Here is a 26,329-nt window from a genome sequence, read left to right as displayed (position 1 = left end):
ACGAGGAGAGTGCTCTGGATGAGGATGTCCTGTGTCCAGCAAAACCACGTGTCTGTGGGTAGCTCCTTCTGCATCTGTCGTGTTTTCTCCACACTTTGAGCACCTGGACTGAGGCTGGATCAAGCCTTGGATGTCCTGAGAACCAGAGCAGGAGATTTTTGAGGCATTGTGTAGAGGGCCAGGGAGTCCTAGCTTCAAGCCAAGTGAAACCACACCTTGAATCCTGGTTCATTTTTGGGCTCGACAGTATAAGAAGAACATTGAGGGGCTGGAGGTCATCCGGAGAAGGGAAACAAAGCTGGGGAAGGGTCTGGAGAACAAGGATTATGGGAGCGGCTGAGGGACCTGGGCTTGTTTAGCCTGGAGAAGAGGAGATTGAGAGGAGACCTCTATAGCTTCACAGAAGGAGGCTGTAGTGAGATGGATATCGGTCTCTTCTCCCAAGTAACAAGGGGTAGGATGATGGGAAATGGCCTCAAGTTGCACCTGGGGAGGTTTATATTGGATATTAGAAAAGATGTCTTTACTGAAATAGTGGTGAAGCGTTGGAAGAGGCTGCCCAGGGCAGTGGTGGAGTCTCCATCCCTGGCAGGGTTCAAAAAATGTGTAGCAGTGGCACTTTATGACATGGTTTAGTAGGCACGGTGGTGTTGGGTTGATGGTTGGACTGGATCTTAAAGGTCTTTTCCAACCTTTATGATTCTATGATTCTATAATTCAATGAAGGATCTGACCTGGATGTGGCCGGAGAATGAGTCTTAGCTGTGGGGAGGGGGAAGAGGAGCCCGTGAGCAGGTGGGGAAGGCATCATGCTGGTGATGGACTCTAGGGAAGCCCCACATCATGAGGTTGATGTGATGAAGGGGCAGCAGGATAGGTAACAGGAGACCTCATGAACAGCAGTGAGGCATTGGAAAACATGATCTCTGCTCTGCAAAGGGATCTGAACAGGCTGGACCGCTGGGCTGAGGCCAATGGCATGAGGTTCAAGAAGGCCAAATGCCGGGTCCTGGACTTAGGGCACAACAACCCTGTGCAGTGCTACAGACTGGGGGAAGAGTGGTTGGAGAGCTGCACGGAGGAGAAGGACCTGGGGGTAATGGTTGACAGCGACTGAACATGAGCCAGCAGTGTGCCCAGGTGGCCAAGAAGGCCAACGGCATCTTGGCTTGGATCAGAAATGGGGTCACCAGCAGGTCCAGGGAGGTGATTCTGCCCCTGAACTCGGCACTGGTGAGACCACACCTTGAGTACTGTGTTCAGTTCTGGGCCCCTCACCACAAGAAGGATGTTGAGGCTCTGGAGTGTGTCCAGAGAAGAGCAACGAAGCTGGTGAGGGGCTGGAGAACGTCTGACGAGGAGCGGCTGAGAGAGCTGGGGTTGTTTAGCCTGGAGAAGAGGAGGCTGAGGGGAGACCTTATTGCTCTCTACAACTACCTGAGAGGAGGTTGTGGAGAGGAGGGAGCTGGGCTCTTCTCCCAAGTGACAGAGGACAGGACAAGAGGGAATGGCCTGAAGCTCCACCAGGGGAGGTTCAGGCTGGGTATCAGAAAAAAATTCTTCACAGAAAGTCATTGGGCACTGGAACAGCTGCCCAGGGAGGTGGTCGAGTCACCTTCCCTGGAGGTGTTTAAGGAACGGGTTGATGAAGTGCTTAGGGACATGGTTTAAGGGAGTGTTAGGAATGGTTGGACTCGATGATCCAGTGGGTCCTTTCCAACCTGGTGATTCTATGATTCTATGATATTTTCAGGCTTTCCTTTGGAATAGTGAGGGTGAAGAGTTTTGAAGACTCTATTCTTTGGGTGAACACAGCTGGGACTCTGCTGTAATCACAGCCCTTTGGGAGATGGGCCTTGGGGAGAGCCACCATCATGGGCATCGTGGCTAGCGTGCTTGGTGCCACCTCATGCAAGCACAGAGCAGGCAGGGCTGAAGGACACTGCCTGCTCCTCCCTGCCCACAGTGTTTCGCTGGCAGCTTGCCGCGCGGATCAGCGGAGCGAGGCGTTCCCATGCCCCGGCTTTGCCAGGCAGCAAACCCCAGCACCGGGTGGCTTTATGGCCATGATTCCACAACGCGCAGGCTGAAACACGCAGTTAAAAAGCAACACGCAGGCTGAAACCTGGGGAGCATAACAGTACGAGCTTGGTGCTAAACCAAACCAGATGCTGCTCAGGCGATGATGCCCTGCGGTCTGCAGGAGTGAGGACATGGAGGCAGTTGGCTGTAGGCTGCACAGAGGCGGCGGGGAGGGGAAGAGGGGGGAGCGGTGCAAGAATAATCCCTTTTTGGCTTTTTTTCTGGAGCGTTTTGGTCTTGCCTTTGGACAAAAGCAGGATAGCGTGGTGTGTCATTTCCTCCTGGCAGCTGTTCAGTGTGGCACCATGTGGGCTCTGCCACCCCCTCCCCTGCCCCGGGCACAGATTACTCCTTGTTCCAGTTGTCTGTACCACCCAAGGTTTCCTTTCCAAGTTTTCTCACACCCTTTTATAGCTGTGCAGAAGAAAGCTTTAAAGCCACACAGCCGAGGAACCGAGCGGGCAGAAGGGATGTCTTTTTAAACGGGACATGTTTGTCTGCTGAGCTGCGGTGATGGAAATGGGCTGGGTGAGCTCTGGTGATGCCCTGTGTGGAGGTCAGGCTCAGCCCTTAATTAAGCTTATAGCCAAGGGGGCAGCTGGTCATTCATGCTGTGTATCGATGAGCCTTTAAAAATTAGAGCAGCTGCATTTTTAGGTCCCAATCCAGGCACAGAGGCAGACTGGGAGGACTGAGTCCTGTGTGTGGTGAATCAGAGCTGGAGAACACTGGTTGCCCTTGCTGGAGAGCTGGCACAACGCACTGGCCCCGCCGCTGAAAGCATCAGATATGGTGGTGTCTCATACATTCTGGGGACAAGGGAGAAATCCAGATTTTCTGATCTGGGCACAGAATCATTAGCTTGTCCTGCTTTCTATTTTCCTTGAGCTGATCAGCAGCTAATTTCATCAAGGAACCATCTCGTGGGCAGGATGTCTTGCCCTCACTGGTTTGCTTAGGGCACAGTCAAACAAATGACCTAGAGGCAGGCAGGGATTCATTACAGCCATCATTTAGCATGCGATAAAATGTGCCGTATACCTTGTCTTTTGGTCAATAAGTTGTGTATTACGCGGAAGAATTGCACAAATCAATGTCTTTACATGGAATGAAGGCTCCTTGCAGACTCCTTTTTTTGCTGGAGTCGCTTGGCCTGGATGCCGGATAGCAGCTCGAATAATGGGGAGTGATATTGTTAAACAGTAATTGGTTACTGAACTATTTAGCTGCACAATCCCTGTAGCAGCAACAGCACCAGCAAACACTTAACTTGCAATTGTCTCAGCTGGGAAACAAATACAGGGGGCTGCAAACTCAATGGAGCCCTGTGGCAGAATAATTCTTTAGGGACTGTGCTTTAAAAAATGTTTTATAGTTATTTTGTTGATGATGGCCTCATGCAGCGGAAAGTGTATGCTAATCGTTTATCGGTTGCTGCCTTTTAATTTGTAAGCTGAATTCTGCTGCTTTTCTAAGGAAAAGGTATTTTTAATCTGTTGCAGGCTCCCCAGATTAAAGCATCTCCCTGTGCCTTCTGAATTCGGCAGTGCTTGCTGCAGATGTGGTTGAGTTGTATCTCCTGGGCTGTGCTGGCTCGAGGCCACCCCAGTCACCAGCTGCTAACACAAGTCCCTGGAGCAGACAGGCTAATTCACAAAGCAGCCTGACTTGGCAAGCATAAAAACTCAAAAAGCCAGACACTATGTCCCTCAAAGCCTTGTTGCAGCAGCTTGAAGCTGGTTGAAGACCACCAGCTCTTTCCACACGTGGTTGAAGACCGGGCATTGCAGCAGTGATTCTCTTCCTGCTCTAGAGCAGAACTTCACCACCGGTGATTTTCTCCCCACTTTTCAGCTTGGCCATTGCTGAAAGTCCTCTGCTTTGAGGTGCACCTAGAAAACCCACCAGCAGATACTGCACCGACAGAGAACCTTCTCTCGGTTAAAGTTGGCTGCAAGTTGCAGGCGGCAGAGCCAGGCAGGAGACTTTCCACACCGATACCTCTTCGTACTAACTCCACCGTGAGAGCAGCCCTTCGTTCAGAGCAGTTCCAGTTCCTCCTCTGCCAAGTAGTTTCTTCTGTCCCTTTGGTGTCTGTGTGTATAGGAGTACCTAAGAACTACCTGGTGACTCTTTGGGGTTTGCTTTGAACTGGCCTGTGATCTGGGAGCTTAAATGTCTTTCTCCCGTGTATGTGCCGCCTGTGTTCTGGACGCAGCAGTCGGGAAGGATGGCCTGACCCCGATTCAATGCGTTAGACACACTTCTCTTTGAATTAAAAGCCCAAAGCTAAATTATTTTGCTCCTGTGGATGGTGGGCGAGTTAGGGGGAGCGGAATGGGGGTGAGAAGGAGGTGCAGGCTGTTTGCCAGGGCTCGTTCGCAAACAGCTTGTCCTAGCAGTGCCCAGTGTTTGCTGTGGGATGGGCTATTCTCCCAGTTCTTCGTTACTGGAGTTCATTTAGCACTGATGAATCGGGAATTTCCCCTTACTAGGGGTGGAGGGTGTGGTACATGCTGTGGCATCCCTCATACCAGCAGCTAAAGCTTTCCCATCCCACCATGTAGGCATGATCCATGGTAGATGCTCCGTTGACTTTTCCAGACACAATATGATTATTGCCATTAATCAGTTGTTGACTTGCCCCAGTGCCTGGCAGACCAAGCGCTCAAGCAGGGCTTTGCTTTGCTACACAGGGCATAAATATTCTGCTGAAATGTTCCAAAGAGCTGATTTTCTTGTCCCCATCCACTCCCGCAGCAGGAGGTTTGAAGCTGACCAGCCCAGCTTTGCTTTTCCTCATCTTTATGCAGTTCTCTTGACACCGTGTAACTGGCAGCGGGATCCAACCCTGTGATTCAGACCTTCCCATAGATGCTTCTTGAGGAAGATTAATCTTCCTAATGGAAGCTGTGCCTGTGACAGCTGTGACTTTCATACCTCGGACTGTCTCGGTACCTAATAAACCAGGGGGATCTGGAAGCCTCGTAACTTCCTGAGCAAGTGATGTATAAAGCAAAATAGTTATAATTAACTTCAAAGCATGAAACAGCCTGTCTTTCAAGTGAAAAAGAAAAAAATAATTCCTGCCTAGGCTTGGCTTGGAAATGAGTGTTTTTTCATGTCACATTAGCGATGCCTTTAAAAAAAGATATTTTATAAAATCTGAATTGCAATAGGTAACTGATAATGAAGTTCTTACTTTCATAGGAACAGTGTGGTTCTGTAGCTGGGGAGAGCTGCTTGAAGTCCGAGTTTGGAAACAGGGTTATTGTTGTGTAAATCAGCGTGCAGTCACTTAATTAAACACAATCAAGGCTTTGTGGGTCTCTGAAGAAGGCAGCATTGAGCAATTGCTGGGGCAGAGAGGGAAGAAGGACTGCTGCTGGGGTAAGGGGTGGAGATGGAGTGTTTTGCACAGTCGCTATGTCTATATGTGAAAGATGAGTGTGGTATTTGTGTGTGGACAATGTGGGAAGATCATAAGGAGCTTTACAGAATTGTTAAGATTGGAAAAGACCTCTAAGATCATCAAGTCCAGACCCTGCCCATTCCCTATGTGGATTTTCTGGGGTGCTGCATGGTCACCATGCTCTCACCCCAAGCTTGAAGAATTTGGCTGTTGCTTCCCAAGCTCCATCCAGCAGCTCTGGCTTTGCTACCCCACCGTCTCCTTCCCGTACGGAAACACTGTGTGAGGAGTTTCTTCCGAAACAAACCCCGCGTTGGCAAGGCAGCCCCGTCTCCATTTCGTGCATCCTTGCCTTCAGTGTGAGTCTGGAGCTTGCATCCCAGGAAAATAATACGTATGCAGGAGGCCAAGACAAACAGTGTCTGCCTGCTTTTTTTATGACCTCTTGTCGTTCCTCCCAGCCATCAATACTATTCCCTTAATAAAGGATGTTTTGATCTCTGTAGGGTACTTCCTCACTTCTCATGGGTAAAGCCAAAGCAGTTGGCAAAGAGAAGATGTGGAGAGACTGGGTGCTCCTGCTCTTTGCAGCCCTTTTTATGGCAATGTTTTGATTTACATCTCCATTCCAGTTCAGAACTGGGAATGATGATAGAGTTCTAAGCTGAAAGATGGCAGATTTCGGTTAGATATTGGGAAGAAATTCTTCACGCTGGGAGTGGGGAGGCCCTGGCCCAGGTTACCCAGAGAAGCTGTGTCTGCCCCATTCCTGGAGTTGTTCAAGGCCAGGTTGGGTGGGCTTTGAACAACCTGATCCAGTGGGAGGTGTCCCTGCCTGCGGCAAGGAGGTTGAAACTAGATGGAATTTGAGGTGCCTTCCAACCCAAACCATTCTGTGAATCTATGAAAAGATTTTAGTGGGAAATGTGGACAGTGTGTTTCCACGAAAGGCAAGATGCTTTGTCTCCCCTGGGAACTAACCCAGCTGCTGGTCTTGCCATGGTGACTTCAAGGACAGATTGTGGCCCCACCACCCCCAGGATTCTACCATACCAGGAACATTGGGTGGGTACAAATAATTCGGCTCAACACTTGGGATGACAGCATCAATGCTCTACTTGAAGCCCCAGCTCCTGGCATGCTGGTGGGGGCTGTCTGCTTTGGCCAACGGAGTGTAGAGGAGAGCAGGGTATGCTTCTGCCTTCATGGTTTAAAGGAGAAGCTCATAAACTTATCTGCCATGCAGACTTAGAGGCAAAGAAGTAATTTGTTTAAGCCATGGGAATTTTTTTCGGAAACTGCCAGAGGGGTTTTGAACCTCCAGGGCTTCCAGTTCCATGTGTGACAATTAAAAGTTTGGGGTATTTAGTGAACTCTGCATAGCTATTTTTCCTCTTTCATAGTTCCATCATACCTTCTAATTAATTCCCTTTAATTGCTTTTAATTTCCTTTCCTCCTGATTTCTCTCTCTGTATAACTAGTGCTGTCATCCTTTTAGTTTGCCTTTCATGTTGGAGACTCTTTATTTGATTTTGTTTCACCCACGTTGTGTCTTGCAGCAATTTCATTCCTGGAGAGCTCTGGCTCCGGAGATAAAATCTAAGTGGATTCAGGGAACCTGAAAGGATCGTATGCTTCATGGCTTTCGCTTTAGTTACATAAGAGATAAACAGAACATAATAAAAGATCCATCCTCCTTGGAAAAGGGCCATTTGCCTTTACCTGTATTTTTATGGTGCCGTCATGCCATGGATACTCTTAGTCACTGGTGACAAGATAAAGAGCCTCCTGGTATCTAATGCTGATGGGTGTCTGAGGCTGAAACAAGCTGTTAGGATGACACACTGTCTCCAAGTATTTTGCTTTATTCACCACCGCCGTCCTACCTGGCAGCCCCCCTAGATTCCCACCTCTGGGAGGAACACATGGGGGCTGGCACCTTGCTGTCAGCCATGGTCCCCAGGGTGGCACAGTGCTGGTTTTGACCAGGTGAAGGTCTGGCCTGTTGTTAAATTTTTGACATTTGTCTCCAATAACTCTTGCTTTTAATTTTCACCGAAGGGCACGGTACATTTTGATGGAGGTACTTTCTGGACCAGTCCAAAATAAGAAAACAAAACCAAGCAAAACTTCTGTCAAATGCTCAGAAGTGTCCTAGAAAATTAAACGTAGCACTTGTTGGGTTGGTTCAAGCAGAGCTCTGTGAAGCCTGGCCAATCTGAAGAGCTGACTGAGGGATGGGAGTCATATATTTAAGTTTTCTACACTATCTCCCTTCTCGAGCGGAATCAGGGTTGCTTTATCTGATCTAACCTCTTTTCCTGCTGCTGTGCCATTCGTAATGTTATTTAAACACTGTATACACCATGCTTTCCATGGTCCGAAACTACTAAGGCTTCCAGACCTCTCAGCTGCTGAAGGATTTATGTTTCCAGTGCTATCATTTAATTACCTCCAAGGACTGTGCGAGTGAAAGTGAGTAATGGTTTGAGTGTGGAGCCACATTTCTAGTAGGCTGTGTTGGTGTCCAGCATCAGGCTCTCCAGGTGGACAACGTTCCCCCAGCAGAGCTCATTGAAGAGGTGGGGTTTTCCTCCCTTCTTTGGAGGGAAAAAAATGACTAGCAGCATCTAATCCCACCTGGATTGGCCCAGTTGCCTACTTTACATTGTAATGCTGATAAAGACCTGGAGGAGTTATGGCTGGGATCACAAAGGCCATGCTGGGAGTCAGACAGGGGTTTTGGTGGTGGGGAAGGTCTCGGTGGGGAGCGTAGAGCAGCAAGGGCTGTCCTTGCTGCTTCGGGTTGTGGATACATGTCTCCAGTAGAGTCGGGTTGAGTGTTTCAAAGGCTGGTGGAGAAACTTAAACTTTTCTGGGCTAATCCAGAAGCTGGGTTGGAAACAAACAACTCAGTTTGGCTGGGAACCATGACAGTGGAGTGAGCAGTGAAAGGAACGTGGTCCTGGGACTTCAGGGTGCCAAGAAGAACAGTGCTAGAGACAAACACATCTTCTGCCATCGAAAAGGCTGAGTCATGCAACCGTGGAAGTTTAGTATGGGTTATTATTACTACCCTACTAGCAGTCTAAAGAGTAGTAATAATTTCGCCTTGCAGGGTCCCCAGCAGTTCTCCCTGAGTCAGTAGCCTGTTTTGGTGGTTAACCGTCATGGTGAGATGGTGGACCAGAGGTGGGTGGCAGGGGTTCAGGTCTGCTGTGAGCTGCAGGGTCTGGTTTTGGAGATCCTGACAGCTTGAAATCCCCTTTTGTGGGGTGATCGAGGGCTGTTAAGGAGGATTTAGTGAACTGTCTGTATTTGTGAGGGTAGAAATATTACATCGAATACTACTCTGTCCGGGTGGGACCAAGCTGTGGCCAGGAGGAGCTGGTGGCAGCCAGGTTAGCCCCGAGGCCATACCCACTGTCTAGGAGCCCAAGAACAAAGTGGCTCTGGGCCAGGCAGTCACCAAGACGTAATATTTTCCAGCAAGCTGATTTGAGCACTCTTCGTCTTTGCATTTGTGGGTGAATCATCCTGGCAAGAGCTGGGAGCAAGCGAGTGATCTCCAGAGGCACTGAGATGGCAGCAGCGCAGGTTGCTGGAAGCCCTAGGCTGGGTGGCAGTCATGGGGGAGCCTCCTTGTTCTTGTTCTGTCTGGGCACGTCCTCATGGCCAAAACTGGAGCTGAGATCAGGGGCGCTGAGGGGGAGCAGCCGGCTGTAGGCTTGGCCTCTGTTCCTGGCTGCAGCATCCTCTTCTTGGGATTTTGGGGAATCATAGAGTAGTTTGGAAGGGACCTGTAAAGGTCCCATCTAATCCAATCCCCCTGCTGTAAGCAGGAACATCTTCCACCAGATGAGGATGCTCAGAGCCCCATCCAAACTGATCTGGAATATTTCCAGGCATGGGGCATCCACCATCTCTCTGTGCAACCTGGGACAGTGTTTCACCACCCTCAGTGTAAAAAATCTCTTCCTTCCGTCTATTCTGAATCTCCCCTCCCTTAGTTTAAAGTCATTATCCCTTGTTGTACTGCTACAGGCTCTGCCAAAAAGTCTGTCACCATCTTTTTTTTAAGCCCTTTTTAGCTACTGGGGGGATGCTCTGAGATCTCCCTGGAGCCTTCTCTTCTCCAGGCTGAATAACTCGAGCTCTCCCAGACTGTCCTCATAGGAGAGGTGTTCCATCTCTTGGATCATTTTTGTGACCCTCCTCTGGACCCTCTCCAACAGGTTCTAGCAGCAGGGCCTGGAGATCCTTCTCCAGGGTGTAATGGGGAGATGCACATCTCATCTTTGGCATCTCTGTCACCCAAAAAAAGCACGGCAAGAAAGTTCTGAGGTGCTGACTTTGGACTACCACCCATCCGAGAGTCTGGCAGACCCTCCATCACCCCCGAGCGAGACAGGGTGCTTTGTTTCCTCAGTAGGAACCAGGTCAGCTTCTTGGCCGAGCATCTCTCAGCGCTGCACTCCCGACTCTTCCCGCTCCCGTCTCTAAAGATCGGGGTTGCCAAGGTCTTCCCGTTGCTATAGTGAGATTAGATAGGGCAGAGCGCTGCATTCCCTCTGCCGAGGGGAGAAAACACTCTCGTCCTTTCCCTGGGCTTTACCAGTGAGCTTTTTTTCTTCCACCAGCAGCTACTAATTGCACCTGAAAGGCACACTATGTATTTCACCAAAATTAATATTTCATAGCCTTTAAAAAAAATTAATTATCAAGGCATTTTCTCCTGGAATCAACTTAAGAGACTCTCTGGTTGGAACAAGTTTGCAGTGCTAACTGTGAAGTTAAAATATTTATCTTCATAAACACGTCGCTTGAGCCATACTCTTCCTCACAGGGTAATTAGCAAGAGGCACGTTAGTCCAATCAGCAGGTGCCTGGGAGACACAGATTTGCCTTTTGCTTCTGGGCGTGGTGAGGAGATGATTTATTAAACGAATTTGAGCGCTGCGAGTCTGGCCAGACCTCTGAGTCAAACCGCTGTAGGAAAAAAACCCCACCAGACGGAGCATTCGCAGGCAGAAGATGGGGCACAGTCGTTTCGATACAGCCGACTGTTTGCTGATGTGGAGGTGTCCTCCCCAAAAACTCCAGAGGACGTACAGCAACTGACCCAGGGACCGTCTCAAATTGCAGGAGGTAGTTTTTCAGTTTCATTTTCTTAGGCTTTATTTTAATTTTCTTAGCTTTTATTTTCATTTTCTTGGTGCACCTGGGGACTTGGGTTGGTTTATATAAGAATTTGGGTGAGATTTCAGGAGCACGCAGCTTGGGGGATGGCTCATTGTCCCGCCCTTCTGTCTCTTTTTTTGGGTTTAAAATGTTATTTTTGAGGTCGTAAAGTTTAACCCTCTATAGCCCGGTATTTAACATGCCCTGGAGAAAGATCTGTGCGATCTGCTCTGTGTGTATATGGGATGAAGTGTTTAGGTGATGCTATAGTTTTTGGACTCAAGGCTGTATTTGGTGCACGTTGGGTGCTGGTACCCCAAGACTAGGAGTGGGATGAAAGACATGGGTGTTCTGGGCACGTTGTTGTGGGGTGCACTTCCTAAAGCTCACAACTTTTTTTGGAGGAGGGGGGCAGAGATGCTCGTGTCTGTAAACGTCTCCAGTCTTCAGACTGGTAAAGAATGTGCAAGGGAAGATCTGGCTGTGGACCTGTAGCCCAGGAGAAGGTCCTCAGCTGGTGGCAGTGGCAGTCTGGTGGGTTTTTCTGAAATCCCCTTCTGCTACTGTGGCCCCCATCAATAGTTTTTCCAAACCACACAAGCAATAACACATGATCTGACCAAGAGGATGGCAGGGTCTCGCACCTCAGTCGTTGCGTGGAGCTCATTGTGTGCTGTAGCTTGGTTAAGCTGGAGTGGGAGTTGAAGAAGTGGTGTCTACAGGAAAGCTGGGGAGGCGCTCTTTGTCTGGAACTGTAGTGATAGGACAAGGGGGAATGGTTTGAAGCTTTAAGAGAGGAGTTTTAGATTAGGTATTCAGAAGAAACTCTTCACTGTGAGGGTGTTGAGGCACTAGCCCAGCTTGTCCATAGAAGCTATGGCTACCCCATCCCTGGAGGTGTTCAAGGCAGGTTGGATAAGGCTTTAAGCAACCGGATCCAGTGGGAGGTGTCCCTGCCCAAGGCAGGGGGTTGGAACTGGGTGGGCTTTGAGATCCGTTCCAACTCAAACCATTCTGTGATTCTTAGTCTGCCAAGTTTCATGGGCTCAGGGCAGAGAAGTGGAAAATGAAAGTGATGCTGGCATAGTGGCCTCGGATGGGTCGGGTTTCTTGTTCTCTCAGCAGATAGATGTATTCTTAGCAAGGATTGAAACACATTATTCTTCCTCTCCAACAGCAAACTCAATTTTGAGTGATTTTTTTGAAAACAGATCTCCTGAAGAGCATTTCAAGCTCTCTGTGTAAAGAGAACTGTTGTCAGAGACCCAATTTTCTGTAGGAAACCACTGCTTAGAGAGATTTTTGATGGGTCCCAATTTGTGCTGCTGTTGACACTTGCCTGCTGTTATCTCCTCAACTTGCTGTCTGCTGGACTTCCCTCACTTGTCCCGGGGCTTAGAGCTGGAGGGGGTTGTCAGAAGCCCTTAGTTTGTTTGCAGGACTGTAGCAAATGTTGCTTGGTGTTGATCACCTGGTCTGCTCTGCTTAAGCAAACTCAAATCTTGATGGTTCTTCTTGCTCCCACCACTGCTTTTCGCTCGTGATCAAGCTGGGAAGCTTTTAAGGCCCATGTATTTTGTTCACACATTTTCTATGAGCTCTGTCATGACTTAATCTGATCATCATTCAGCGGTGATGGCTAAATGGCACAGAGTATGCTCAGTGCTAATCACTTGCAGGAGATGTATTCAAAGGTTACATCCTGGTGGTAAATGTCATGCCCTGTGCAGTTCAATCAGGGCTGATATTTACATGATTGTGCTCTCCTGTGCCAGGTGGGTGCTGTTTGCAGAGTCCTTTTCCTCGGGAAACGCAGATATTTTGGTGGCAGCAGGATCTAACCCCTATTTCTGGGAAGTTTTATTGGTTTCTTCTCTACCCTTATCCAGCAGATGGTTCCTGATGCTGTTTGGGTTGCAGCTGCCACACCCATCCTTGATTTACAGCAGTGGGGAGCTTTTAGAGGAGCAGCAGCTTCTCCTCGACCACGGTGTGGCCAAGAAAGCAAAGCATGACATGCTGGTATTGTGGTTGGTGCCCTAGGTAGGCAAGAGGAGTGTGGACCTGTCCAGGAGGGCGTTTTCTGGTCCAACTCCTGCATCTTTTTTTGATATAAAGTGGATGGGGGACTCCCCTGTGTGTTCTCCCTGTCTGGTTTCTGTGCCGGTGGAGGAGCTTGGTGGAGGGGTCATCGTGCGTGTGGACACCAGGGAGAGCCTTGTCCCTGGTGTCAAAACCACTCATGGGCATCCAGGAGGGGAAATCACTTTCCTGAAAGCCGCAGTACCCGAAGGGCATGATTTCCCACAGTGTTGTGCATTCGTTATGGGTTTCAGAGAAAAGAACTTTTTCAGGTTATGTAAAACTTGGCGTGAGATGCTCTCAGGGGTTTCCAGGGATGTGCAAAACTGATTGGAGTATTTAGGGGAAGGACCAGTGCCTCAGGAACGTAGAGATCAGAGTGGGCTGGGAAAGAACATGCAAGGGAATATAAAGGGAAAAGAGGATAAAAGCAGCTTCCCTGGATGTGAGGACAAGCAACGAGAGTCACATCTGGAGTGAAGACTAAATCTCATGTCTGGAGGTGGCGTACTGGAGGCTGGATAACATTATCCAAGATGATCGGATGAGGCTTTGAGCCAACTTAATGCAGTGAAGAGTGACCCTACCCGTGGCAGGGGAGGTGGAACTGGATGAGCTTTAAGGTTCCTTCCAACCCAAACCATTCTGTGATTCTATGATGAAGAGGACATCAGTGGTGGACCAGCAGTGAGAATGGGAAGGGAAGTAGCAGCAACAGGCTGCGAGGGAGCAATTGCATGGGGTGCTCTCAGACTGCTGTGGAGCCATGGAGACCTTTGAGTGTGAGACATGTCATACCTGGAGTACTTCATTGCGCTTACAGCTCAATATACTGGTTTTCTTTTTTCATATTATAGGACAGAGGTGGGATGTGTGAGCAAGATGCTTGGCCCTAAGCCATGCTGAGAGGCAGCAGTTGGCTGGTCCACCAGCATATTGGTACCAGACACGGTGAAATCATCTATGTGTTGCTGCTGTATGGGGAATGTGGAAAAGAGCTGGAGATATGGTGGGGAGGCAGGGATAGAGGGGAGGATACACTCCCAGCTGCCTTTGGGATCATAGGAGGCGCTTGGAGCTCTTCTTGGTTGCTTGGGTGTCTGATTCTTTGGCACTGCAGCTGGTCGTGGTGGCAGTGGTGCTCATCTCCTGCTTCCCCAGCGATTCCAGAAGACATGAATTATGCATGGCCACTAAAACTCTCATTCTGTTGCTTCTGATTATGGAGAAATTATGGGTTACTGGGCCAGACTGTGCAGCCAGTGACGTCTGTGGGGCTTTGATGCCCCAAGCAAAATTCGGTCAATGATGCATTACCAAGCGCAGGTGCTCGGCAACGGCCTGACCTCAGCCCTTGAGCTCCTGGTTATCCAAAGCCTGGATTTCACTGGGAATTTGTAGTCCTCAAGACTTGCCTCAAATAGTTTGCATTTTTTTTTTTTTCAGTCCTCCGAAGCTTTGGGCAAGAAATGTGTGTCGGGTGCTGTTTCCCGTGACTCAGAGGATAACTAGTAGTTGGCTGTGCTCACCTGGTTTGCTTGCTAAAAATGAATAGAGAACAGTTCAGGGGTTTGTTTCCTGCAAAGACAACTCCTATTTCAGTTGAGTTAGCCTCTGATTATGGGCTGTCAAACCTCAGAAATTCCTAACTGCCTGTCCACTCTCTAATTTTTATTTTATTTTTTTTTAAATAGAAAAGGAATATAGCCCTTTTTTAGTGGAAAGCCAGAAATATTCATAAGAGCAGGTGGATTTTTTGAGGACTCTTCATGTACAGCAAGCAGGTGAGAATGTATGTCTGGGCAGCTATGCAAGTGTGGTGAGCATCTCAGTTCCTTCCTTGGGTCATTTGTTCTGTTGTACCCGGAGTGTCATGAAGAGGGGTACTGTCTTCCTCTACTACATTTAAGACCCACCCAAATTCTAAGTATAGTCATAATTTCAAGGTTATTGCCCGTTTTATGGTACCGAGGTGGCAAGGTAGAAAGACAGAAGCTGGTGGCAAAGGTGCTGGAGTTGGCTTGAGTTTATATCTAGACATTAGAAGGAAATTCTTTACAATGAGGGTGGTGAGGCGCTGGAACAGGTTACCCAGGGAATTTGTAGATGCCCCATCCCTGGAAGTGTTTGTGAGCAGGTTGGATGGGGCTCTGAGAAAGCTGATCCAGTGGGAGGTGTCCCTGCCCATGGCAGGGAGTTAGAATTAGATGATCTTTAAGGTCCCTTCCAACTCAAACCATTCTATGATTCTATGATATCCAGTTAGGGCTGTCGGATTAGGAGGAGACAGGTTGATGCCAGTACAAGCCCAGGTGAAGATGATTGCACGACATGAGGACAAACAGGAAAACTGTTAGTTCAGGTCTGCAGGGGCAGTGCTGCACTGCAAGGAGGAAATAATGTGATGACAGCGTTAACCTGATGTGGTTACAAAGCAACATCACGCTGGCTCTTTGGAGGCAGGATCGTGTGGTGACTGCCCCGAAGCATGCAGCCGTGGGCAGCAAGGTGACTGCCCTTCCAGCTCCCCATGAGTGCAAACACGAGCACACGTGCACACGTTTTTTTACTCTATGTTGGACTGTTACCCCAGAGCAGAGTTCATCCCTCTGCCAAATGCTGGAGCTTGCTGAGATCAGCTTCGCTTTTTAGGGGACTGAAGGCAAGAAGTTGGTGCATTCCCCATCCCTTCTACTCGAGGATGACCCTCCCCCATCTGAGAAGAGCTCCAGCGGTGGGCTTGGGGCCGGCTCTGGGCTCCTCTTTAATGCTCTGCGCTCTCCCCAGCATGGGAAGCCCAGCAACACTTGGAAGTGTGATCCCTGTTGCTCTGCACGCAGTATTTCCATTGATCAGTTTGCACAAGAGGTTGCGCATCTCAGTGTTTTTTTGCATTGGTCTCAATGGTGCCTGACGATGGCTAACCCTTGTCCGTGTTTTCTTCTGGCAGAAGAGTGGCCTTTGAGGATACAAGTTAAGGAGAGTCGAGGAAGGCAGGGGTGCAAGGAAAGGTGCAGAAGAGAGACCTGGATACAGTCATCTTTGAAGAGATGGCTTGAGGCTGGGCTTCCTTCTCATGGCTGGGTGTCTCTGGGGTCAGTGGACACACAGAGGTGAGGAATTGTGGTAGCAAAGAACAGGGGAAGTCATGGAGGGAGAAGGAGACGGTGAGTGAAGGGCAAGAAGAGGCAGCTGCAGAGCAGGCGGGGGAGCAGAGTGCTTGACATTTATGATCAAGAGGGTATTGAGCCTTGGGCACTGCTGCCCTGGCAGCTGTGCAGGGTTTGCTCAAGCCCTGCAATCGTGAAAGCTGCTGCTCCAGGGACATGTCCCATCACTTTCTCAGACTAGAAATAAGGAAGAAATTTTCTATGCAGTGGCGAAACAGTGGCACAGGCTGCCCAGAGAGGTGGTGGTGGATGCCTCCTCCCCGGAAACTCTCCAGGTCAGGGTGGATGGGGCTCTGAGCAACCTGACTGAGTTGAAGGCGTTCCTGCTTGTGACGTGGAGATTGGATTAGGTGGCCTTTACATGTTCCTTCCAACCCAAACCATTCTATGATCCTGTGATTCCTTCTGGGTGCTGGCAGGGGTCAGCTCTTGTCTGAAACTGGGAATCCTGCTGATCCCCACGCTTGCTGCAGAACAGGTCTCTACCCACAGGTCAACTTGAAGGAGAAAGTAAAGTGAGGACAAGAAGCAAAGAGCTGATGGCGAAGACTGGAATTCATCCCAAGAGGTGGAGTACTTCCTGAGGGACACCCTGGGTGTTTCCCTGGCTCTGCCACTGCCTGCCTGCGTGACCACGGGAGGTCACTCCGGGTTTTGTGTTTCCACTGTCATGTCTGTGGAACGTCTCTTTACTTTTTCAGGGCAGGGATTGTCTTTGATGTTGCAAGTAAAACAATAGTAACTCACCTAGCATGATCATATGCCCTCTTGGCTAGGTCTTTTGACCCCTCTGTAATAGGGGCAGTGGACTGTAATGATGCAGCATTCAGCTGATGCCCAAAGCCAGTAGGTTGCAAGTTGTTGTGGTTCTTAAGATCTTCCACCTCCTTAAGGAGGAAGGCATCAGAAATCCTGCAGTGGAATGACCCCAACTTGCACTAACTATCCAGATTTTTAGATTGCTGCCTCTTAAATAGAAGAGGCACAAAATCTGCACAAAATAGATACAAGACCCCCTAAAATAATAGATAGCTTGGATTTTCATCTTTCTCCTCAAAAACGAGGGACCCCAAAGTCATTTAAACCTTTGTAAACCTTATAGAAAGCAGTGATGAATTCGTGTGGGTGGGATAATCAGCTGGGAAGAAAGAGGTCAGAAAAAGAGGATTATGGCAGTGAAAAAGAGATGGGCAGCCCTAGACTGCTGGTCATCCAGTTACCCCAAACTATATCCAGGGAGTGCCCATCCTACCAGGATATGGTAGCACCATCCTGTATAATCTGGCTGGGAGTAGATGGGAATGGTTCCAGAAAGATAGAGCATGGAGCATGGACTGAGCAGCACAAGGGAGGAGCACACAGCTCAGTCGCATCTCCTGGGAGGCTTGAGCTGAATTTTGTGTTGGTGTTAATTTCTGCTAATGAGAAAAAATAAAGGCTTGTGATCCAGCTGCTTGATGAGTGGGTTGATGTTTCAGAGCAGATTGGGCTGAGATTAATGCAAAGTAGTTCAGATTTGAGAGGGAGAGTGATTTTAGTCTCCCTTTAAAAACCTCTTTGGCGTCTTTGCAATTCATTTCTTAGTGTCTTCCGTGGTGTGAGTTCTGCTCAGACTCAATGCGTGACCATGACTGAGTCACTCCAGGCCAGGATACATGAACTTGATTTTGATGGGTGCCCAAATAAGGGCTGGAAGCCCTGTGGACCCGGGTCTCAGATAGGAAGCCCATGAGTTAATCCTATGTACGACTACCCGTGCAGGTAGGTTTATGCATATTACTGCTGATTGACTTCTCATGCTCTTTTTCCCAGCTCAGGGAGCAGACATGCTACCTTTTTCCCAAGCTCTGGGAGGTGTATGAGGCACTTGGAAGAGTGGGGCTATGACAGCATGGAGCTTCCCAGAAAAAATATAGCGGAATTTGCCATCTATCCTTTGTGACAGCGATTCATACGGTCAACTGATGTCCATGTACTAGAGATCACAGACCACTGAGGGTGTATCCTGCAGGTCCCTCTGAAGCCCTGGCTCTTTGTTCATCTGTGGGTGGACGTGGCTGCTCCGCAGCATCGGTGGCTGAGGAGGAGGTGAGCTTAGTCCTACAACTCCATTGCACAGAGCCACTTAAATGCATTTAAATTCACATCAGGGCAGGTTTTCTATCACCGAGAATAAAACCAGCGTGGCCAGTCGGTGCTCTGACAGTGGGATCCAGAGAAGCCCTTACTCTTCCCTGGCTCTGCTTGCTCTGCCAGGTGATGTCTGCAGGCAGGCAGGCTGTGCTGCTGGAAACACTTTCCCCTTCAGTTCTTCCCAGGCTTGTGCACGAAGGGCTGCAGCAGCCTCCTTCGGGCTCAGAGCCATGCCTGGCACTCGCTGGGAGAAGCCAATACCCTGGTGTTGATTTCTCCCCTCGTCTTCCGAGGGTCAGTGTGCAAAGCCTCTGCCTGGGCTCTGATGCAGCAAAGTGGCTGCCAGCTTTGTGTTGGCATTTCAGAGCCTCAGATCCCCAGGAGATCATATGAGCAAGTTGTTTTTGCTATATTTTTTCCTTTTAGTTGAAAGCCCTTCTCCCTTCCCCATCAAACCCTTCCTCTGCTCTCCATTTCCTCCACCAAAATCCTGTTTCCTTCTTCCCACCAGGATTCCCTCCCTGCCAGGGGAATCAAGCTGCGTATTTTAATGCTTGAGATATAAAATATGATCAAAGGTCTGGGCATCTCTATTTCAAAGTGACTGTAGTACCTGTGAAGGTTTCTCCAAATATCTACTGCCTGCAAATATTGGCCCAGAGGAGTCTGGCTTCTCAGAGAAGGGTTTTTTCAGGAGGTGACTGCATATCAGTGTTCAGAACATCATTAAATGCAGGTTGTGTGGTTCCCTTCTCGTGGAACGGTTTTCCAAGCCTTACTCCACGCACCCGTGGTTTATCCCAGGTTAGGATGGAATAGTCTGGAGGAGTCCCACCTCTTGGTACTGCTGGTGTAAGTCATCCTCCCCAGGCAGCATCCCTAATTTTGCTCTCATTTACAAGGGTTCAGCTGTGATCAGTGCTGCTGAGAGCGTCACCCATGCATGGTAATGGAGGAGTAGTCAGGGTTTTAAATCACTTATTCCAAGCGTAATTCCCAGGCTGTTCTGAGTCACGTCAAGAACTGCAAAACAAGGCATCTAGCCTCCGTGCTTCACACTGGCGGCCAACGACATTGTCGCAGCGAGTGGTGATGCAGAGTGAACCCAGCCCTGCGTGCCATGCCCTGGCTTTGCACATGCAGCCTGGGAAAAATGAGGTGCACAGCACCCTGTCTGGTAGGGAAAAGAGATGCAAGGGGGGAAAACAAGAGCTTAAGGGCGATTTGCAGCAATGACGGTAAGTACAGCTCTTAAAAATTGTCTCAGAGTTGTGTTGCAGGTGTAACGTAAAACATACGCAAGCAAGAAAAGCCACCTGGCAGTTGGAGGGGATGCTGTGTCTCGGGAGGTTGCCTTGAAGGCTGTGGTTTAGGAGGCACTGTCTGCGAAGACGTGTTGCTATTAGGGAGTACAGGCATATGACTCTCAGAGAAGAAAGAAGCAGGATGCAGTTATGTTCTGTCCTCCGTTCACCCGTGCGAGCTGATCTCTGTACAGTGGCAGAAAGGCTCGTGAGGGTATTGTACCCTTTAAAGCTGTGCTTGCTTAACGTTTTGGCTGCACAAGTGCAAAAATGAGATGGTGAAACCAGGAGAAGAAGTAAGGGGACAGATGGGGCAGTGAAATCTCCGTGACGTTGTGGCAAGCTGTTAAAATCGGGGGTTTCCTTGATTTCGGCTGGAATTGTGCAGTGGGGAGGGTAAAGGGGATTGGATTTAAATTGCTTAGTTGGTGCTCTAAGTTCGGTGATTAAGATTTGGCAGAATGGATTACGTGTTCATCTGAAGTCTGATCCACAGGGAGTAATCATTGGGTGAGCTACTGCCCACTGATTTCCCACGTGGATAAATGAAATAGCCTCCAGGATAACCTGGGGCTTCAGACTGGACTCAACTATGTCAGGGGCATTCTGCTGTCTCCTGGATGGGTTAATGTGGAATACGCAGTACACCCTGAAATGATAATGTTGTACCTTCCTCAGCTCACCCCTTTATAAGACATCACTTCCAACCCTCAAACCATCCCCAGCAGGACGCAGAACCATTGCTTTTGTTGTATGTGGAGATGGAGTCAGTCCCTAGTTCTTCATTTTCCCTTCTCCATGTTCATTTGCTCGTCTGCCCGTTATGGCTAATGTCAATCCTTAGACCTTGCTGGGTCAAGCTGTGCACTTTCAAACAGACCTTCCATCTGAGAGACATCTTTTCACTTAGGGAAGAGAGTAGGGCTGTGTCCAGAGCAACATACCGTTGTCATCTAGCTGTTGACTAGGAGATCAGTTCTTAGGAAAAGCTACATCTTTTCATCCAGCAATTACAAGTGGCAAACTCTGACACTGCCACCTCCAAAGGATCCCCAGGAATGGTCTCAAATCTGCAAACATCTGCCTGGACATTCCAGTCCTGGACCTAGCTTTCAGCTGGTGAGTCCTGAGCTTAGGTAGGTATGAGTCCTACATGATGTGAGCGTTACCAAGGTGATGGGTTGTTCAGACAAACATCTAGCCGGCACTGTTGATGCCCAGATATGCCTCCCCAGGAGAAGCAGCCTACTGGGAGTAGTATGAGGTCTCTGGGAAGGAAAGCTCCCATCTCTTTCTGAAGTCAGCAGGTTGGGAGAGATTGGGTTAACGTCTCATTATTGCTTGCCTGCTTTGGAGACCAGGCTGCTTTACTTTATTTTATTTTGATATTAAAGACATCCTTTAAAGAAGTGTCAGCTCATAGGTTGTCACTTCTATGATTAAAAAAGTTGTAGCTGTTCGCCCGGGGTCTGTTCAAGAGCAGCAAGGAAGAGACTGCTTTAGATTAATAAGTGAGGTATTAATTAATTTTCATTATTTGCATAATAGTGTCCTCTAATTAATAGGTAATGGGCAGCCTCTGCGTTAGTGCAGGATCAGGGTCTCCAGTGATGCCATCAGAGGAGGGTTTTATTGCTGGGAAGTGCAGCTTTGCCTAATATTTCTAGTAAATTTAGTAACAAGGAGAGGCAAAGGACGTCTGTGTCAGCCTGTGCGGTGCCTGGGGTGGCAGGGTCTTTCAGGGACAACATGCATCTTCCCTAAATGCATCAGACCTCAACTACAGCCTGTATTTGGTCTACTGCTGCCAGAGGCCAGCCAAGAAACTGCCGTTGTGTTTCGATCTGTCTTAAGTAGCTTGCGAAGTATTTGCTTCTATTGTGGCCATGGTTTTCCCTATCTTTTTTGCCTTTAAAAGCCAAACTTGTTATCATTTTCCATGTTCATTCTTCAACTGGAGGTGTTCCAGGCCAGGTTGGATGGGGCTTTGAGCAGCCCGATCCAGTGGGAGGTGTCCCTGCCCATGGCAGGGGGTTGGAACTGGATGGCCTTTGAGATGCCTTCCAACCCAAACCATTCAATGATTCTATGATTCTGTGATTCTATATCTTGCTGCTGGTCTAGAGGCGTATGAATGGTGCTCGTCTCAGATATACAGTGGAGCGGGGGGTGTCTCTCTATTTCTTTCTCCTTTGTTATGCTTTAGTTAATGCCGGTGTCTCTGATAGAAGTGGAATGCAATTGTATTGAATGACTTGAGATACAGAGCGTGGCATGAAGCAGAGGAAACCCAATGTTAAATTTTGGGATGGGAGGGAAGTAGAAGACGGGAAGCCAATCTCTTTGCTGGAGATAGGTCCTGGCAGTAGCTAGGACTCCTGGCACAGTGAGCTAGGTGCCACACAAGGGTCAAAGTGCAGGCAGCATCCTGAAGAGCTCACCTTGTGAGATGAGGCACATGGATGCAGATGGAGAAGAAGGCTGGAGAAACAGTGGGGCATTGATCCAAGGTAACTGTTTCTTGGTTTTCCTCTTCACCAAAGTGCCCTAGGTCTGTCTCACCTTAGTCTTAATGGCTTTTTAATCCTTGTCAATCTAGTGATTAAAGCACTCTTCTCTACATTCTAACGTGCACTCTGTATTACCCACAGCAATAATTCTGCTGCCTTCAGAGAGGTGACATGGATGTGGCTTTGCCTCAATGTTGGGATTTGCACCCACTTGTACTACCGGTGAACTGCGACTTTAGAGCTTATTTATTTTTCTTTTCATTAATCCACTCCCTCTCCTCAAAGGAAAGCTTCAGACATCTACCCTGGGAGTTTTTCCTTTCATTTTCCACTGAACCCTTGTGAGATACCACATTCTGTGAGTGATGGTTATGGGCTCTGAGAGAGGAGAAGCATCGTTCTGACAGACAGCAGGTAATTTGGAAATAAATGACGAAAAGGGTTGTGGAAGTTGAACGTGTCCGTTTTTGTTGCACGTGCGGTTGCAAACAATCTTCCCCCACCAATGGCAGCTCTTCAAAGAGGAAGCACAATTTGACTAAAATGGCTCAAATGAGGTAATAAAATTATCCTCCCATGCAAGGTCCCATTATTCACAAAGCACATTTGTTTGGATGCAAATTACTGAAACCCTACACTGTTACAGTGGGGAAAAGAGAGCATTTTCATGAGCCTCCCACAATTTAGCCGCTGAGCAGATTAATACTAATGTAACAGCCAAATACCCTATTAGAGCCCATTTGTACTCTTATTATACTCTGGGGGCTGTCGCACTTTGGATGTAATCTTGAATAGAGCTCATCAGATACTGCTTACAAGAAAGTACATTTAGATAATACCTTAAATCGCAAAACCTGTATCCAGGAACCCCATTCCCAAAGCCTGGAGATCTTCCTTGCTGTTATTCCTTTGGGTAAGTTGCTGCTCATGCACGGGGTGTTTCCACTCACCTGGAATGACAGGGAACTTCTATGTGAGCAAATTAGTTACCAAAATTACTAGCGGTGTCAATCAACAAGGCTAGGAGTTATTCTTGCAGAAGAGAGTCAAGGAACCTTTAATGCGTCTTCCCCAGAAGAGTGCATGTGCAGCAAGTCTTGGAGATACCATCGTAGTGCATTGGTCCAGTACTAACACACACTGGCATGCTCAAGAGTATTTCCTTTAATCTCATGGTTTTCAGCTGGAAGATTCTTGTTGAAGAACAGCCCAGATCTGACTTTATACCAAAGAGTTTTCAGTTTAGGAGTCTAGAGAAAAGGAGCAGCCTCCTTAGGAGTATTCCCAGGAGCTGTGTGTTTCCCATGAGGTTGCTGCTGAATTGTTTTTGTTGGTCGTAGTTCAGCAGGTGAAGAGGTAACTTCATTTAATAAGGAATATTGGCTGAGCTTCAGTAATCAGAAGTTAAAAATCCACAGAAGGGCATGGAGTAAATACAGAAATATGTGCAGAGCAGTGAAAAGGCTGAATGTGAAGAGGCTTGTTCTTCTGTCCCTAGCCTCAAAAAGGCAAGAGGTAAAGGGGTCCAGAGAAAGGACAACAGGAGAGAAAAGTGAAATATAGATCTAAATTTTTTTCCTATTGCATTAATTCTTTTTTTTTCTGCGGCTGTCTCATAAAAGCAGTGTTTTGTCTTCTGTATTTCATACCTCCCACGACTGTGCTGGGATACCTGCTTTTATATGATGGACAATGGCAATGCAGTTGGCATTGAGCCGAAGCCTGAGCTGTTCTGCACGTCATGTGGATTCAAGTTCAAATAAATAGTTTGACTCACTCAAGGAGTGAATCAAAAGAAGGAACTTGAGCCTCCAGCCTACAAGCACCGTGCTGTGCAAGCAAGGCGTAGAAACATGTAAGTTATTCTTTAGTGTGCCGTTCAATGCAGAGCTCACACTGGAGGAGAGTCGGTATTTCAGACCTCCCGTAGCCCTGTTCAGCCCTTTAGAAACCCAGGAGAGTGGAAGTTTATTGTCCATCCTAGGCATGTTCGTTGCCTGTCCTGTTCTCAGATTTGTCTTTGGGGCTCAGTGCTTTCAGTCTGAGCAAATTACAGCATTAAAAAGTAAAAACAGGAAAAATACCCCCTGACCTCCCCCGCCCCATACCTCCCTCCCTGAGTTATCACAGTAAATTGTGTATAATATATTGCTAATGGCATGGCACCCTATATTCAGATTTCTTTCCATAAGAAAAGGTTGGTGTCTTGCTGATGCTGCTTGGGAACAGGTTCTCCTGGCCTTTACTAACTTTAAAGCAATTTGCTCCATCAGTCGTCTCATGATGATGAGTGTGGAGTACTGTGTCCATGTCTGGGGCCCTCAGCAAAGGAAGGACATGGATCTGGTGGAGCAGGTCCAGGGGAGGCCACCAAAATGATCTGAGGGCTGGAGCACCTCTGCTGTGAGGACAGGCTGAGAGAGTTGGGGTTGTTCAGTCTGGAGAAGGGAGTGTTTTAGGTAAGCCGCTTTAATCCATCAGAATAGTGATGGATTAAGGCCCAATGGTGCAAATTTTTCTTTAGCCACTGTCTGTCTGAGGTGGCTTGGAACCATCGAGCAGGAGATCCTCTAGGAACATGGCTGTGGGCTACTTTACCATGTCAGACAGTCCAAGTTCCTAGTGAATATTGCAGCTGGCCTGGGGCCTCTACCTAGTCCCACCACCAGCCAAATGGAAAGCGAGCATGGGAGTGACCCAGCTCGTGTCCCAGAACCCTTCACCAAAGCCTATGGCTGATGGATGTGCTGTTCTGCATGAGTATTACTTGTCTGAAGAGAGGTTGTGAGACAATACCCTTGGTTGTCATTGCCAGCTGGTTTTGTCATGCCTCCAAAGCCTTGCAAATCACTCATGGCTTGACGTGGTGGTCTGTGTATGTGAGGAGAAATCTACTGAGAAATTGTTTTTATTATATGTTAGTGCTAGCAAGTAAATAATGTCCCTCTGTCTTGTGCACGGGGAGATGGTTTTCTCCTGTGCCTTCAAATGGAGTGATTAATAACAACCATTAATCCCCGTGAATGACAGCAGTATATTAAGAGCGAAGCACGCGTTTAAATAATTTGAGAGGCTGTTGTCAGGTCATAGGCTAACCCATTCTCTTCATATATAATATTTTCATAAGGTGTAAATATTTCTAGACTCGAGATGTTGGCCGTAGATCAAGTTTTGAGAATGTACAAAGGAGGATCATGTACAAGGGCATCACAGAGTCTCAGCACCACAGTCTGGATCAAAACTGAACTGAACTTTCAGTGTAAATTAATTCAAAAGTTGAATTTTGGAACGTCTGGAATCTTCATAAGCTTAAGTTGAATTTGGCAACAGGATACGTTCAAAATCCCCGGGGGGGAATTAATTTATTTTTAATGTCCAGGCATTTCATTTGAAATGTCAAAATGAAATCTGTCATTTTTGGAAATGCCAAAACATTTCTTTTTGACATCTTCTCAGTGAAGCTTTTCAACTTTTTGTTTGGAAATGGCAGTTTGCAGTTAGAAGAAGGAAAGGTTAAGCAAGACTTGGAAGTGAACGAAGACATTTTATTTCAATTCAAACAAAACATGAAGGGGTGGCAAACTCATATTTTTTTTTTTTATGTCACTGAACCCCATTCCCTTCCCCTCAAATCTGTTTCTCATTGACCCAAGCCACTTTCTTCCTACTTTTAGCACAAATAGGAAATGTCCCTGGTTTTAAAAAATTCGTTATTCACCCACTTCCAACTCCTGGAGGGCCCTGCTTTGGAAATGGTGAAAGCTACAAATAGAAAATCCATGTAGGAATATGTGGAAGAGCCCCTTAACCTCTGATGATGCTAGATACAGGATTTCATAGTGGGAATGTAAGGATGCCCACAGTGCCCAGCGTTGCACCCTGGACCACATTGGCCATCCTGGGTTTCATAGTAAAGCAGGCAAAGGCCATGCATAACCCAGAGGCAAAAGCTACTGCAGAAGAAGGGGCAGAAGTGGGACTGGAGGAGGCACCACAGCTCATGGATCTTTGTCCTAGCTGTGCCCACTCAGCCCAGAGAGGTGATGGATACTTCATCCCTGGAAGCATTTGAGGTCAGGCTGTACAGGGCTCTGAGCAACTTGATCAAGTTGAAGATGTCCCCGCTTATTGCAGGGGTTTTGGGCTGGATGGCCTTTAAAGATCCCTTCCGACCAAAACCATTCTATGATTCTAAGCTTTCTTCCTACCTGCTTAAAAGCAAACTGTGATTTTTTACAGGTTGATGCTCCTGTTTATAGAGAGTAGGCTCAGTGAGTGGCTTGGTGATGCAAGACCTATTTTCCTTTGGCAGGGCTCGTTATCTGCTGGTAACCTGCTGGTTACCACCCATCTGGTCACAGAGCATCTCTCTGCTCGCAGTGGTGATTGCCATTTGTCTTGACGTACCCTCTTTGCAGGGAATAACGTGTTTTCTTTCCTTAGTGTTTTGGGCA

General features: G+C 48.0%; 1 protein-coding gene across 2 annotated transcripts in view; it reads left to right on the top strand.

Annotated features, from left to right (window-relative positions):
• Positions 1–26,329, top strand: part of ZBTB7C (zinc finger and BTB domain containing 7C) — a 164,617-nt gene that overhangs the window by 15,237 nt on the left and 123,051 nt on the right. Inside the window, exon 1 of one of the 2 annotated variants that reach the window (XM_054054506.1) lies at positions 10,497–10,643. The exons of the other annotated variant lie outside the window; for it this stretch is intronic. The gene's annotated coding sequence lies outside the window, so the exon portion shown is untranslated. Of the gene's footprint in view, positions 1–10,496; positions 10,644–26,329 lie in introns of those variants that run through there. 2 annotated transcript variants of the gene reach the window in all.

Source organism: Cuculus canorus, chromosome Z (genome assembly GCF_017976375.1).
Source record: "Cuculus canorus isolate bCucCan1 chromosome Z, bCucCan1.pri, whole genome shotgun sequence".
NCBI classification, from domain to species: Eukaryota; Metazoa; Chordata; class Aves; order Cuculiformes; family Cuculidae; genus Cuculus; species Cuculus canorus.
The sequence above is the reverse complement of the archived record's forward strand: the minus strand, read 5'-3'. Positions and strand labels throughout refer to the sequence as shown.